Below are 12,155 nucleotides of genomic sequence, written 5' to 3' on the forward strand. Positions count from 1 at the left end.
TTCATTAGACACATCACATAAGTCTTTAAGTATCTGTTGTCTATCAAAGAAAAATAAAAAAAAGTTATTCTTGTGCTCCATCAAAGTGCAGCATTCCCTCAGTACTGCCGTTACAACTTAGGTTATGATGTTGGCATGGGATGCAAGCCAGAATTGTTCCCAGCTGATCCAAGTTGGCACATTAAAGAATGTCAGTGACATTCTAATGTCACTTTTCTACCTCCCCGAATGATATTTATTTTACTCAAAGAATATCGAAAGACCCGTTTTATTTCAGTGAAAATAGTAGTGAAAGGCAAACAAAATTTGATATATTAGAGCAGAGGCATCAGCTACTGACTGGCTAGTGATATTTGGCTATTGTAAATGGCTTGTGTAGACTAACATAGCTTGGATACAATGGATAAGAGCTGGAAGGAATAGGTCACAATAGTAATACTACTCATCCCAAAGAAGCCATTGCCTCAAGTTACTTTAATTAGCTGCGTATAGGTTATTACATTCTTAATAATACCCTCATGCAAGTGTGAAACAGGTTCTTGTCTGAAGATATAACTTAAATTTTCATGTGTTCAGTAATCATTATTTAAGATTAAATAATAGCAACCCAGCTTGATCGCTTAACCCAAGGATAGCTGGAAGGCTTGTCACGTGATTGGTGTAATCATAAACACTTGTTTCTTTTCACTACACCAATCATGCCAGCTCACCATTTGTACAGGAAATAAAAATGAAAGAATTCTGCGCTCACCTCTTGATTCACCAACCCTATACTGTAAGGGGCTGAAAGGGTTAATTCTGAGTGTTAAATGTCCCACCCACTATGATGTCATATGGACTTTGGAGCAGATCTCTGAGGAGTGCAATTTAGGATGAGGAGCGACCTCAATATGTTCTGTAACAATGCCTATTGTGTCAATGTAATTAGTTACTGTAACTAGTTACTAACATGCAATAAATTACGTCTAATTTAATTATTGGACCGGTAAGTGGTTTTCCGCTACAAAGCCAGACCAAACAGGCCCTATAGATCCCTACTCTTAGAGAAACTTAAACATTTACTCCCCAGACGTAGTAATTTGTGTCATTTAGCCACAACTTGGAAAGGCTCCTTTGTCAACACCTTCCAAACCTGCAGATGACAACTTCCCAGATAAACAAGGGCAGGAGTGGCACCACCACCTGTGACTCCTCTCCAAGCCATTAGTCATTCTGGCTTGGGACTACATTACTTTTACTTCACTGTCGCTGGGTCAAGACCTGGAACTCCATCCCAACAGAATAGTGGATACATATACATCATATGGACTGCAGCAGGTTAAAAACAGCCTCCATTACCTTCCAGAGGATTTAGAATGGACAAGGAATGCCAGCTATACGTTGCACAAAAGTGTGGATTTGATGGGCCAAATGGCCTGCTTCAACACTAGGAATTCAACGAGAAGCAAAAGCTTCTGTGGCATGTTTTCTATGCCTGTGAAAACCCAGACTGAAGACATCCCCTGATTATTATCAGAGATGGGGAAGAGGAGGCCAAAGTTTTGCATATCTATCGTGTGCTTTTTAAGAGAAGTATAGAAAATAACTTGTTGAAATCTCAATTCTGGGAGTGGGGTGTCTTGGTTTCAATTTTAAAAAGGCTCATTAATTGTTAGAAAATTTTGCATTTTATTGCTGCCCCAGCTGTGGTGTTGCTGTGAACAGCCTGAACAAAGAAGGTGTTGCAGATCACCCAGTGCACTATGATTGGGGAGAGCCTTTCCCTCTTTGAGAGCATCACCGATACATAAATAGTCTAAACAAACTGGAAAATTTGGAAAATAAACTCTGAATCCCCTATCAGCATCCCAGCCCATGTTGAATTGAAAGAACTATTTAGAAATGATATGGGAATGGCAAAAAAAAAGTCTAGTTGACCTTCATTGGACAAGTTTGTAATAAAATTCAAGACTGAGGCGCTGGAAACGCACTGCAGGTCAGGCAGCTTCTGAGGAGCAGGAGAGTAGAAGTTTTGAGCAAAAGCCCTTCTTCTGGACTCTAATCTCCTGTATCTACAGTCCGTCCTTTCGTCAAGTTTGTAATAAAAACCTATTCACCCTCTATTTCAACTATTAAGAGTCACGAATAACAATCTTGTGATTTTAAATGAGCAGATGCCTGAATCAAGAGAGTTTTTAAATTGGATGTTTGAATGTATGAGGATGTGAGAAACATGCACGTTTTAATCACACCAAACCAAATTTTAGTGAATTGTATCTTCCATGTGGGTGTCCATCACTGTCTCTTAAAGACTTCGATATCAAAGGAATGTTTGCGCCTTCCGCTGTTCAGAAGGCAGTTTGCTATCTAATACTCTCTTCAATTATTTATCTGTCTTTCATCCCCAGCAAATCATTCAGGTTTAATTGGATCTCCTTTTATAATGTGACAGCTTTGGTAGCTCTGACAGACTGCAGCCACACAGCTTGTGTGTGGGATTTCTTCATTTGATAAAATACCACCCATCACGAGTGTCACTGGGAATGCATCTGGAGTTGTCGGCTGTAGGTTTACTCATTCCTCTTCCCTTGAGACAAGGATGAGTTGCTTCCATTCTGGAGTTTGCATCCTGACATGATGGAATATTCCAGTGCTGGATCTGTACACTCTGCCATGGGTGGGGGCAGGTGGGATTTTAAGAGGTGGTTGGTTTCACTCACTCCTTTCACTGTTTCTGCTGGGCCTCCACTAGGGTCTGTTGATGCTCCAGTTGGTGTGGCAAGTTTACTGATGCTTCTTCTCCAGTTTGGGCATTAGGAATTCTTTGCCCAAAACCTACGAGTTACTGGAGTTATGATATTCAGGAAGACTTTGAGGACATCAGTCAAGCATTTTCTCTGCCCTCCTGGAGTCCACTTGATGTGATGGTGCAATGAATACAGAGCTCATTTTTGAAGTCTTGTGCCAGATACACGGTTTTTGTGGCCCACTCAATGCAGCTAATTGACAGTAACCATTGCACCAATGCTGGGGATGTTGGCCTGAAGGAGGAGACTGATATTGGAGCACTGGTCATGCTACTGAATTAGCAATAATTGGGAGAGGCTGATTCGATTTTTATAGGGATCTCAGATGACTGTTTCACATTATCTGTTCATGCCCACAGAACAGGTTTGATGTTGAGTTTGAGGTCCTTGTTATCAAAAACTCTGTTCCTCAGATGGCCAAAGGCTGTGCTGGAACATAGGAAGAGACTGATCGCTGTCCTCATTAAAAGGAGGTTTACACACACACCATCCCCTCAACTTTTAAACCCTTAGCCTGAATAATCTGAGTGACCTCCACAGAGAGTCTGCTGCCTCAGCTACATCTAAGGGAAAAACTCTCCTTTCCACCTTTATACTCCCTACACTTACTGACTGGGTGATTTATATCATTGTTTTCAACCTATTTTTCATCTCATCAATATTTTTCCACCCTCTTAATAAGAGCATCTTTGTAAAAATACCCAAATTACTTTTCTCTTCCACTCTGGAGAACTCCATTTCCCTTTCATAGAGTCATAGAGATGTACAGCATGAAAACAATGCCGACCAGATAAACCAACCCAATCTAGTCCCACCTGCCAGCACCCGGTCCATATCCCTCCAAACCCTTCCTATTCATATACCCATCCAAATGCCTTTTAAATGTTGCAATTGTACCAGCCTCCACCACTTCCTTTGGCAGCTCATTCCATACATGTACCACTCTCTGTGTGAAAATGTTGCCACTTAGGTCTCTCCTCATATCTTTCTCCTCTCACCCTAAACCTATGCCCTCTAGTTCTGGACTCTCCCACCCCAGGGAAGAGACTTTGTCTATTTATCCGATCCATGCCCCTCATAATTTTGGAAACCTCTATACGGTTACCCCTCAGCCTCTGACGCTCCAGAGAAAACAGCCCCAACATGTTCAGCCTCTCCCTATAGCTCAAATCCTCCAACCCTGGCAACATTCTTGTAAATCTTTTCTGAACTTTTTAAAGTTTCACAACATCTTTCCGATAAGGAGGAGACCAGAATTGCACGTAATATTCCAACAGTGGCCTTACAATGTCCTGTACAGCCGCAACATGATTTCCCAACTCCTGTACTCAATACTCTGACCAATAAAGGAAAGCATACCAAATGCTGCCTTCCCAATCTTATCTACCTGCTCAGCTAGCAAACTTAAATCCAGAATCCCAACCTGAGCTACAAATCTTCTCAAAACTCTCTGCCGAAAGTATCTACTTTTGGCAGAATACAAAATCACTGATCTTGTCATTGGCTGTTCCTGTATTTGAGAATGATGCCTACTCAGGCTCGTGTGTTTATTCCATGTGTTTATTCATGTGAGTGAACAGGCCATTTCTTGACCTATGGAACTTGGGCACAAAAACATAAGGTAGGATGTCTCACAGGATAATGGGACCCAGAGGACAGGATTTACTTGCTTCTCTGTTGTTCTGTCTCTTCATTACGGCGTTTGGATCCATGATGCAACAAACAGCCTGTCACTATTTTAAAGAATTGGAAGCAAGCTCCTCCCAGTCAGTAATGCTAATGCTGCCATGCTTTAAGGAGGGCTTCAGAGTGTCTCTTGAGGCATTGCCTTTTTGTCCTGCCCTGAAAATTGGCAATTTGAAAGTTGAGAAAACAGGACGTAGCAGGGTTGATGCTTTTCAGCTGTTTAGACACAGTCTCCAGTCCCTTTATAATTGATTTTGCAAGAGTTTTAACCAAATGTGGAGCTGACTTCAAGAAGGACACTTGTGTTGTTCAATGGTTCTTCCATTAAATCTGGGAAATGCAGCGACCCAGTCCAAATCCCCCTTCAGTACAGGGGCTAGGAATGTGTTGATGACAACTGCTATGTGTTCTAGGACTTGCAGAAATTGAATGTCATATGGATTATCTACTCCGTTAACATGTATAGGATGGCCAATAGTTATGAAAACAGGAACCATTTAAACTTTTTGGTTTTGCTATTGCTAATCTGGGAAATCATGATTCAATAGAGATAAAATATTGCAGCTGCTGGAAACCTGAAGTGAAAGCTGGGAATACTCATCAGGCCATTCAGCATCTGTAGAGAGAGCTCAGGAGTTGATATTTCAAGTAAATGACCTTTCATAATGTTGGAAAAAATTTTAATGGATTTTAGAGTTATGTTAAATGCTGCAGTAAGTGAAACGTGTGACACTGCAAAGTTCCACTTTTTGTTTTACTCATTCATGAAAAATGGGTGTCGTTGGTAAGATGAGTATTTATTGTCCATCGCTGCTTTCTTTCAAGAAGGATGCGAGCATAAGAGGTACAGTTAGTAAGTTTGCAGATGACACCAAAATTCGAGGGGTAGTGGACAGCGAAGAGGGTTACCTTGGATTACAACAGGATCTTGACCAGATTGGGCCAATGGGCTGAGAAGTGGCAGATGGAGTTTAATTCAAATAAATGCGAGGTGCTGCATTTTGGGAAAGCAAATCTCAGCAGGACTTATACACTTAATGGTAAGGTCCTAGGGAGTGTTGCTGAACAAAGAGACCTTGGAGTGCAGGTTCATAGCTCCTTGAACGTGGAGTCGCAGGTAGATAGGATAGTGAAGGTGTTTGCTATGCTTTCTTTTATTGGTCAGAGTATTGAGTACAGGATTTGGGATGTCATGTTGCGGCTGTACAGGACATTGGTTAGGCCACTGTTGGAATATTACATGCAATTCTGGTCTCCTTCCTATCGGAAAGATGTTGTGAAATTTGAAAGGGTTCAGAAAAGATTTACAAGGATGTTGCCAGGGTTGGAGGATTTGAGCTATAAGGAGAGGCTGAACAGGCTGGGGCTGTTTTCTCTGGAGCGTCGGAGGCTGAGGGGTGACCTTTTTTTAGAGGTTTACAAAATAATGAGGGGCATGAATAGGGTAAATAGGCAAAGTCTTTTCCCTGTGGTCGGGAAGTCCAGAACTCGAGGGCATAGGTTTAGGGTGAGAGGGGTAAGATATAAAAGAGATCTAAGGGGCAACGTTTTCACGCAGAGGATGGTACAGGTGTGGAATGAGCTGCCAGAGGATATGGTGGAGGCTGGTACAATTGCAACATTTAAGAGGTATTTGGATGGGTGACCAAAAGAGAAAATGTTGGAAAATCTCAGCAGGTCTGGCAGCATCTGTAAAGAGAGAAAAGAGCTGACGTTTCGAGTCTAACTGACCCTTTGTCAAAGCGATAGATTATATGAATAGGAAGGGTTTGGAGGGATATGGGCCGGGTCCTGGCAGGTGGGACTAAATTTGGTTGGGATATCTGGTCGGCATGCACTGGTTGGACTGAAGGGTCTGATTCCATGCTGTAAGTCTCTATGGTCATTTTGAATCATCTTCTTCAATATAACTCAATGGTTTGCTTGGCCATTTTTAAAAACGTTGTTAAAGGGATGTTGGCATCACTGGCTAAACCAGCATTTATTGCCCATCCCTAAATAACCAGAGAGCCATTACAACCATATTATTGTGGGTCTAGAGTCACATGTAAAAAGTGCGGTGAAGGGCTTTTGTCCAAAATGGTAACTCTCCTGCTCCTCAGATGCTGCCTGACCTGCTTTGCTTTTCCAGAACCACACTTTTTTTGAATGTGACTCTCCAGCATCTGAAGTCCTCACTTTCTCCTTTTGTTTAGAGTAGGCCAGATTAGGTTATTAAGAAAGATTTCCTTCCCTAAAGGACTTTGGTGAACCTTTGCAATAGTCAACAATGGCTACATGACTACCAGATTTTATTCCATTCAAATTTCAACCAACTTCAGTGGTGAGATTTGAATCCATGTCCATAGAACATTAGCCTGGAGTTCTGGATTACTAGTCCAGTGACATTACCCTCATGCTATACCTTCAACCTCCTCTGAGGGCATTTAAGAATCGAATACACAACTGAGTCTCGAGTCACTTAAAGACCATATTGGATTAGAATGGATTGGAAACAGAAATTGTACTGGGCATTAGCAAATTTGATCCTGTTTCATGGTCACTGTCACTAGCTTTTTCTTCCAGATGTATTCAGTTATTTGAATGTAACTTTCACAATTGCTGTATTAGAATTCAAACTCGTGTCTCTGGACCATTAGTCCAAAACCTCTGAATTGCTAATCCATTAACAAAACTGCTCTGATTACTTACAATGTACGTAGAACAATGCTTTATCTGCAAAAAAAGAAAACTAAGGCTTGCATCTATGTTATGCTTTTCATGACTACTGAATGACTCCAAGCATCTTACGGTCAAAACGTTTTGAAATGGTGTGGAGAAGGTCACTGTTAAAATGTAGGGAATTGAGAATCTGATATGCAGAGCCAGAATCCAATTTTAACATTACCTTGTACAGTATAGCACGCTTTGTAAGAAAGTGAAACTTATGTCAACACATTGCCTCAAAACAACTACAGTTTACTGACCCTGCACCCCATTGTATGAGAATAGCTTGAGAATCTCTGTCCAGATCTGAATCTCTCAAAAGCAGACCTGTCATATATTTACAAACATACTCTTCCCTTCATCTTTTGTATGAGTTAAGCTGTTGCACTTCGAAGAAAAGAGCTTGTGCTTTCTGTGCCTGACCTTGAAAGTCTTCTGGAATCTTTAAACAAATGAACACTATCTATTTAATACAATCTCCACTGTCTCCATCAGCGTCTGCTGCTTGTTACAGTGAGGGATGGTTAAGGTTAACCTCAATGACATTCAGTGCAATGGAGTGGATTTAGCTTTTTGAAGTGTATACATTATTAATGTTTCTTTGTGACACAAGTTCTAATTTCTTGAGGAAAGGTTGAAATGGTTCATGGTAATAATTGCACCATCTTCTTAATGAGGTGGAATTTTTTTAAAAATTACAAATGCCGCAAGTAAAGACAAATGCTAGAAATTCAAAGCAGTTCTTTCAGAATCAGTTTCAAAAAAACAAAGACTTGCATTGATATAATCATCTTTCATGACCTCAGGATGTTCCAATACATGTAATGACAAACGAAGTGCCTGGGGTGTCATCATTTTTATAGTGTAATTAATGCAGGAGCCCATTTGCACAGTGCAAGCTTGCATACATCAATGAGATAGTAACAAAATATAAGCTTTTAGGGAGGTGGTTTGGTTAGCTCAGTTGGCTAGATGGTGAGCGTGTAGTGCAGAAAAAGTTCCTCACCTTGCCCTATGTTTTGTACAGTGGTAAATCTCAAAATATCTGTAATCAATTGTGTCCCTTTTAATGGAGAGAGAGAGAGAGAGAGAGATGCCTATACTCCTTTGTGGACAAAGGCTCTTTACCACTACCACAGTACATTAAGAACAATAACATTTCATTTGGAGACATGCTCAAGGCTTTCAACTGCTGCTCAACCTTTGTTTCTGAGATTAGACCTGGATTTCCAGCTTGCTCATTTACAAATATAGCAAATTCCTAACTTTTACAGTTTCACGAGGAGTTAGAGAGGTAGGTGAGTACAGATAGGAGAAAGTGAGGACTGCAGATCAGAGCTGAAAATGTGTTGCTAGAAAAGCGCAGCAGGTCAGGCAGCATTCAAGGAACAGGAGAATCGACGTTTCGGGCATCAGCCCTTCTTCAGGACCCCATTGGGGTGCACTGAGGGGAAACTGATAGGCAGGTTGTTCTGCAATGTTTTGTCACATCTCAGCATGGACTGCATGGTGAAGAGACCAGATTAATTGGTTTAAAATGCAGAGGAGCTAAGAAGGTGAAGGAAAAAGCAAAATAAAGCAACAATTAAAATGGAAGTCATGGTTATGAAGTGTAGGCTAGAACTGAAACAATAACCAGATTGGCTTTGAGTTTACTGAACGACAGAGCAGGCCCAATGAGCCTAAAGATCTTCATTTTTTCCCAAGTCCGATGTTCCTCAAAGATAACTTGCTTGAAAAGCATCTCGTTCTTTAATCAGATTACTCAAGATCTGAGACTAAAAATTGTTTAGTAATTAATTATTTATTAACTAGAGTCATAGATGTGTAGCATGGAAACAGACCCTTCGATCCAAATCGTCCATGCCAATCCCAACCCAATCTAGCCCCACCTGCCACCATCCAGCCCATATCCCTCCAAACCCTTCCTATTCACATACCCATCCAAATGCAATTGTACTAGCTTCCACCACTTCTTTGGCAGCTCATTCCATACACGTACCATACTCTGTGTGAAAACGTTGCCCCTTAGGTCTCTTTTATTTCTTTCCCCTCTCACCCTAAACCTATGCCCTTTAGTTCTGTACTTGCCCACCCCAGGGAAAATACTTTGTCTATTTATCCTATCCATGCCCTTCATGGTTCTATAAACCTCTGAGGTCATCCCCTCAGCCTCCGATGCTCCAGGGAAAACAGCCCAACCCTATTCAGCCCCTCCCTATAGCTCAAATCCTCCAACCCTGGCAACATCCTTGTAAATCTTTTCTGAACCCTTTCAAGTTTCACAACATTTTTCCAATTGGAAGGAGACCAGAATTGCATGAAATATTCCAACAGTGGCCTAATCAGTGTCCTGCACAGCTCCTAATTTCTGTCCTCAATATTCTGACCAATAAAGGAAAGCATACCAAACGGCTTCTTCACTATCCTATCTACTTGCAATTCCACTTTCAAGGAGCTATGAACCTGCACTCCAAGGTCTCTTTGTTTAGCAACACTCCCTCGGACCTTACCATTAAGTGTATGCTTCCTGCTAAGATTTGCTTTCCCAAAATGCAGCACCTCACATTTATCTGAATTAAACTCCATCTGCCACCTCTCAGCCCATTGGCCCATCTGGTCCAGATCCGATTGTAATCTGATGTAACCTTCTTCCCACTTCAAAATGTGCCCAATCTCTAACTGAGAATTAATGTGGATGACAGGAGTCTGGTTGGCCATCCAATGGGATGATTGCCTTTACATCCAGATAAAAGGCCTGATAAGATTAAGTGGGATTTGGGCACCTAAGTAGCCAGTGTCAGCCTTCATCAAGATTTAGGACCATCGTGTGAGAAATTCCACATCTGAGAACCACTGGCCAATCACAGGTCAGCGCTCCTCCTGCCAGCAGTGTCACTGGAGTCAGTGGCTCCTGTAGGTTGTTGCCTAAAGGGCTAATGAGAATATGTTACGGGATGATCAAATCAGGAAATGGTGTCCAGTTATATGACTACTAACTGATGATTGGTATTCATGTGTGAAGTCTTGATCTATTGTATTGGGAATGTGTATAATTTATGTGTCTGTACAAATATCATTTTTGGAATTTGGAATTTGAAATAGAGGCAGTTAAGTGTTGGCACAAAGCAAAAAAACAAATGATCAAACTAGATTTCATCATGGGATCTGACTTGTCCAATAGTCTGATCAGCTTGGACAATAACTCTATACATAGTATTTTTCCACATTTAAATAAAATTGGGGTTTGCAAAGCATCATAAGACTCCTATACTCTTTTTCAACCCCTCTCCTGGACCAAACCCAAGTTGAACCGTAGATTGATGCTGTTCTGTAGGTTTTACTCAGGAGCCTCACAGACTCCCTGAACAGAAAGTGATGTACATTGGGGTTTACATGATTAGTGTTGTTGGACGAAAGTGTAGGTGAGTCAGAAGAAAGGACAGTAGAGTGGGTTTCAGAGCCTTCCTGCTTCCTGTGTAAGATTCCCTTGAATAAGTTCCCCACCTCCCCTTACCAATGAGGCTTCTGAGAGGTACAGGTTCAGGAGGTAAATGACAGCTGAATCATCACTGACTTTCAAGGGTCTACGGGATAGTTGATGTCAAGGGGCACATTAATAAGCTTTCTTGACATCCCACCATGCACAACCTGTTATGTTGTCCACTCAAATGTTTTCCAACATGAACAAATTCCTGTTACCATTCCAGGAAATCCCTGTTCTACTTTTTTTTTTAAAGTCACAGCTCTTGAAATACTTATGAGTTCATCATTAAACACCCTTGCATGCACACAGGTCAAATCCCACATGCCACTAGTTCAAAATCCAATCTCTAAAATAATTGATATGAAGATGTGGATGTAAATCACACACCTTACATCAGAATATGACTAGGTTAGTTCTGTTTCTAGTTAAAGGAACCCCCCTCCCCTCCCAGTATGCTGATAGTGGGGGGGAATTCAGTGATTGTAATACCATTAGGACCAAGTAAAAACTGCTAGTATGCCTTTCTTTGCTCTTAAATGATTGTTATGTGGGCATTTTAAAGCAAGCCGGTGCCATCTGGGGACTCATCCCTGCTTTTAGCTGGTGTGAGCCCAACTGGAGCCTTTAGAGTAAAATGTGGACAGAATTTCTTGGCTAAGCTTTGAAATGGCTCTGATATCAGTGAGCCTGGTCATTCTGTCCAATGTAAGCAGTTTCAGTTCCTAATAATCAATCTAAAATGTAGGGTCCAGTGGGATTTACAGTAATTTTTCAGGCTGAGCTCCCACATCGAAGATTGCAATGAATTCAACATCTTGAATTTAAGAACACATTGTTTCAACTCAGGTTAAAGTCAGTCACTGTCATCATGCAAGGACTAAATGTCTTTTTCTGTGTCATCAAATCTACCTTGGTATCACTCCTGTGTCCATAGGTTGTAGGTTCAAGTCCCACTGTGAAGAATTGATGTCAAACATTAAAGCTGCCACTTCATTTTGTTGAGTGTTACATTGTTGGAGACACTGTATTTTAGATGAGGTGTTCACTCAAGAACCAGCCTGGTGTCTTGGAGACATCAAAGGTCGCATGGCTAACTAACAGCAAACAGATTTGGGAAAATTTGATCTTTTTGATAGTAAACAATAATGAGTAAAGTTCAAAAGGAATCCTTGCTGGAATCTTAGCTACTTATAATCTACCCTATATTAATTATGTGGATAAAGGGGCCAAGTGTATTGTTGCCATGTTTTCTAATGATACAAAGTAAGTCGGAAAGTAGGTTGGGAGAGGATGTAAAGGGACATAGATTGGTGAAATGAGTCAGCCAAAATTTGGAAACTGGAGTATGAAATGGAAAAATGTGGTTCTCTACTTTGGTAGAGAGAACAAAAGAGCAGAATACTACTGAATTGGAGAGAGATTGCACAATGCTGCAGTATAGAGGGATCTGGGTATCCTTGTAAATGAATTGTAGAGTTTTTAAAAATGCA

Source organism: Chiloscyllium punctatum, chromosome 48 (genome assembly GCF_047496795.1).
Source record: "Chiloscyllium punctatum isolate Juve2018m chromosome 48, sChiPun1.3, whole genome shotgun sequence".
Lineage (NCBI taxonomy): Eukaryota > Metazoa > Chordata > Chondrichthyes > Orectolobiformes > Hemiscylliidae > Chiloscyllium > Chiloscyllium punctatum.